The following is a 5,000-nucleotide window of genomic DNA, read 5'->3' as shown; positions in this document are numbered from 1 at the left end:
TCGCTGTACGAATGCAGATGCTCAGCGGCAGCTAGGAGGCGCTCCATCCATGTCGGTACCGGTGAGCGTTGCACTCGCAGTCGCAAAAACGTACGGCAAGTATATTACTCGGAAGAGTCAATGACAGTCCAAGCCCCCCTGCGTGGGAAGAGTCTTCCTAGGCCATGACCCACCGGAAGGGCGCAGCGTCCCCCACCCCAGACATGTGACGTCAGACTATCGGTATTGACGACTAGACTGATTCCTTATAATCATTTGCCATACACCGGTGGAAGCTGCCGAGACGAGTAACTACATAGCGGGCTCGCCGTGTCACTAATGTACAGAGATACAATAGTTTCGACTGGAACCGGATTAAACGTATACACGGCGCTGATTAGTAATAGATAGAGCCATCAGAATACAGATAATGTATAGACCTGTCCGTATACATGCTGAAAGACTCTGCTCACAATCACACGTCAGCCAGACACTCTTATCACGCACTACTCTCTGCCTGTAACAGGCACACAGACAATATGTAAGCACCAGCATGGAACAACACCCAGTGCATCCTCTCTGCCACATTAGACAATCCACACTATCATAACCAGACCGGGAGGTCCACTCGGAAAACAGAATATCCCACCCTTCCGACAACCACCATTGCTCAGCTAAGCCACCAACACCCACACATGTCCCAGACAGGGGTGCACCCAACATCACAATACTGCCTCCTGTCACACCACACAAACAATGGCAGGAATGAAAGACACAGGTCTGCCACAAGCATGGAATCAGAGCGCCGCCTGTTATGAGCCAAAGGTGCACCCTGACGTGGCAAATCAGATGATGCCGCAGTCATTTACTTACGATAATCACAATCAACAAACCGGGCCCCCCCCCCCCCCAAGTGCCTTAACCTAACCCGTATTGTACCTTAACCTAACCCGTATTGTACCTTAACCTAACCCGTATTGTACCTTAACCTAACCCATATTGTACCTTAACCTAACCCATATTGTACCTTAACCTAACCCATATTGTACCTTAACCTAACCCATATTGTACCTTAACCTAACCCATATTGTACCTTAACCTAACCCATATTGTACCTTAACCTAACCCATATTGTACCTTAACCTAACCCATATTGTACCTTAACCTAACCCATATTGTACCTTAACCTAACCCATATTGTACCTTAACCTAACCCATGTTGCGCCTTAACCTAACCCATGTTGCGCCTTAACCTAACCCATGTTGCGCCTTAACCTAACCCATGTTGCGCCTTAACCTAACCCATGTTGCGCCTTAACCTAACCCATGTTGCGCCTTAACCTAACCCATGTTGCGCCTTAACCTAACCCATGTTGCGCCTTAACCTAACCCATGTTGCGCCTTAACCTAACCCATGTTGCGCCTTAACCTAACCCATGTTGCGCCTTAACCTAACCCATGTTGCGCCTTAACCTAACCTATGTTGCGCCTTAACCTAACCTATGTTGCGCCTTAACCTAACCTATGTTGCGCCTTAACCTAACCTATGTTGCGCCTTAACCTAACCTATGTTGCGCCTTAACCTAACCTATGTTGCGCCTTAACCTAACCTATGTTGCGCCTTAACCTAACCTATGTTGCGCCGTAACCTAACCTATGTTGCGCCGTAACCTAACCTATGTTGCGCCATAACCTAACCTATGTTGCGCCTTAACCTAACCTATGTTGCGCCTTAACCTAACCTATGTTGCGCCTTAACCTAACCTATGTTGCGCCGTAACCTAACCTATGTTGCGCCTTAACCTAACCTATGTTGCGCCTTAACCTAACCTATGTTGCGCCTTAACCTAACCTATGTTGCGCCTTAACCTAACCTATGTTGCGCCTTAACCTAACCTATGTTGCGCCTTAACCTAACCTATGTTGCGCCTTAACCTAACCTATGTTGCGCCTTAACCTAACCTATGTTGCGCCTTAACCTAACCTATGTTGCGCCGTAACCTAACCTATGTTGCGCCTTAACCTAACCTATGTTGCGCCTTAACCTAACCTATGTTGCGCCGTAACCTAACCTATGTTGCGCCTTAACCTAACCTATGTTGCGCCTTAACCTAACCTATGTTGCGCCTTAACCTAACCTATGTTGCGCCTTAACCTAACCTATGTTGCGCCTTAACCTAACCTATGTTGCGCCTTAACCCAACACACGTTGGGCCTTAACCCAACACACGTTGGGCCTTAACCCAACACACGTTGGGCCTTAACCCAACACACGTTGGGCCTTAACCCAACACACGTTGGGCCTTAACCCAACACACGTTGGGCCTTAACCCAACACACGTTGGGCCTTAACCCAACACACGTTGGGCCTTAACCCAACACACGTTGGGCCTTAACCCAACACACGTTGGGCCTTAACCCAACACACGTTGGGCCTTAACCCAACACACGTTGGGCCTTAACCCAACACACGTTGGGCCTTAACCCAACACACGTTGGGCCTTAACCCAACACACGTTGGGCCTTAACCCAACACACGTTGGGCCTTAACCCAACACACGTTGGGCCTTAACCCAACACACGTTGGGCCTTAACCCAACACACGTTGGGCCTTAACCCAACACACGTTGGGCCTTAACCTGCTCTGTAATTGTCATACGACGCGTTAAATTAGTGTAGTGTTGCCTAACTGCAACCCCCGCAATATAGTTTGCTACTCGCACTGCCCGGTCCCCAGAGTATCGCTTCATGTTAAACACCTTGCAGCTATACACTGTAATGCGGATGGCGGCAGGACGTACATGCTCAATGCCCTTCGCAGTTGTTCATTGGCATTCGCATGGCGAAGCACAGCCTACGTTGTGGTACGGCTTGTGGCAACTGTCCGCTGATGTTGTACGTCCAAATCACACACTGTACCGCACATTGGTCCTCATGTACTGAATGATACATCGTGGTACATGTGTGACCGTACCACGACTGCGCCAACAACGGCGAACCATACGGTCCAAATATTGTGCACTCAGCTACGTGTCGTCTCCCTATAAGAGCTGGATTGCAGTATGGTATGCCGTGGATGGCGATCAGCATGAGCCGTCTGTTGATGTAGTGGCGCGTGTTGTCAGACGTAGTCGTCTCTTCTCACACACCGTGATAGCATGGTGCACTGCGTTCCACATCTGCGACATGCGACAGAGGCCGGTTGACAGTCGTTCGCGCAATGGACATCGCATACGTACGGGGGCCACCTTCCACGTGTTCGCGAAGCGTGCACATGTTGTTGCGTGTATGTGGGCAGACATAGTGTGTCGTGACACCTGACACAGGCATGCAACAATCGTTGAATTTGCAAATGGCGATGGACGTCTACGTTTGCTGGTGACGTTACGCAAATGAAGAACTGGTAAACCGTTGTGGTGCGGTTGTTCTCGCTAGAGGTGAATCAGTGATGGCGACGATCGGTTGAGCTACCAACCGGTTGTTTCAGCGATACCCACCATGCCCACGAACGTGAATGGCATGTGGGTGTGAAGCGATACGCGGCGGTGGCTGGGTGGGACCGTCCCCGGCCGGTGAGGGGGGGCCTTCCGGCGTGCTGGCCGCGCGGTGCGTGGGCGCACGCGCTACAGCCGGCTGGTGGGGGCGGCCAGTGGCAGGCGCGCCGGCCGACGGAGGCGGCAGGCGGCGCAGCTGCGCGCCGGCGCACCCTGCACGCGGCGCCGTGCGGCCAAAGTAGGTCCTCGCGGGCCCGGTGCGAAGCGCGGTGGACATCTGCAGTGTGCTGGTCCGATTGAGGACTGTGTGCGCTGAGGATGCGCCGCCGCCCGGCGCTCGGCGCCGCGACGCCGTCTGCTGCTCGGTCGCCTCTGCGGTTCTCGCAGGTGGATTGTATCGCAGCTGTGCGGACGTGTTGGCGCGTGCGCTGTGCTGGGAGAGTTCGCTTCGGCACCCAAGTGGGGCTTTTGTCCTTCTGTGGCGCTGGCGTTGGAGCTGCCGGCCACCGTAGGTGGCGCGTGTTGTCTCCCGCCGGCAATGCCACGACAGCACGCTCCCGGGCCTCTGTCGGCAGCGGCAAGCTCAGTTGGGAGCACGGGTGGTCGCACCTAAAGCGTCTACTCGCCAAACTCCGGGCGATTGCGCCTCTCTCGAACCCGACCAAGTACTTAGGACGGCGCTGCGCGCCGCCGGGACCTGAGAGGGTTTCGAGGTGTATTGTGCAGGGGAGCTCAGCCTCCTCCTGTTTGCAGAATAATTGAGCGGACGCTTGCGTGTTCGCGCGGGCCCCCGGGACACACTCCCGGGCGGCCGGCTGCTCAGCTCTAGTTGACGCAGCTCCCTGGTTGATCCTGCCAGTAGTCATATGCTTGTCTCAAAGATTAAGCCATGCATGTCTCAGTACAAGCCGCATTAAGGTGAAACCGCGAATGGCTCATTAAATCAGTTATGGTTCCTTAGATCGTACCCACGTTACTTGGATAACTGTGGTAATTCTAGAGCTAATACATGCAAACAGAGTCCCGACCAGAGATGGAAGGGACGCTTTTATTAGATCAAAACCAATCGGTCGGCTCGTCCGGTCCGTTTGCCTTGGTGACTCTGAATAACTTTGGGCTGATCGCACGGTCCTCGTACCGGCGACGCATCTTTCAAATGTCTGCCTTATCAACTGTCGATGGTAGGTTCTGCGCCTACCATGGTTGTAACGGGTAACGGGGAATCAGGGTTCGATTCCGGAGAGGGAGCCTGAGAAACGGCTACCACATCCAAGGAAGGCAGCAGGCGCGCAAATTACCCACTCCCGGCACGGGGAGGTAGTGACGAAAAATAACGATACGGGACTCATCCGAGGCCCCGTAATCGGAATGAGTACACTTTAAATCCTTTAACGAGTATCTATTGGAGGGCAAGTCTGGTGCCAGCAGCCGCGGTAATTCCAGCTCCAATAGCGTATATTAAAGTTGTTGCGGTTAAAAAGCTCGTAGTTGGATTTGTGTCCCACGCTGTTGGTTCACCGCCCGTCG

The 5,000-nt window shown here is 53.0% G+C and overlaps 1 non-coding gene across 1 annotated transcript in view; it reads left to right on the top strand.

The window, feature by feature from the left end:
- Positions 1 to 4,312: 4,312 nt before the first annotated feature.
- The window catches only part of LOC124582023, a 1,910-nt gene continuing 1,222 nt past the window's right edge, over positions 4,313 to 5,000 (top strand). Inside the window, exon 1 of the ribosomal RNA XR_006973645.1 lies at positions 4,313 to 5,000. This exon is cut by the window's right edge and continues 1,222 nt beyond it. This is a non-coding gene — a ribosomal RNA (small subunit ribosomal RNA).

The sequence above is a fragment of the Schistocerca americana genome, unplaced genomic scaffold (genome assembly GCF_021461395.2).
Source record: "Schistocerca americana isolate TAMUIC-IGC-003095 unplaced genomic scaffold, iqSchAmer2.1 HiC_scaffold_389, whole genome shotgun sequence".
Classification (NCBI taxonomy): domain Eukaryota; kingdom Metazoa; phylum Arthropoda; class Insecta; order Orthoptera; family Acrididae; genus Schistocerca; species Schistocerca americana.
This window is presented reverse-complemented; position numbering and strand designations above follow the sequence as displayed.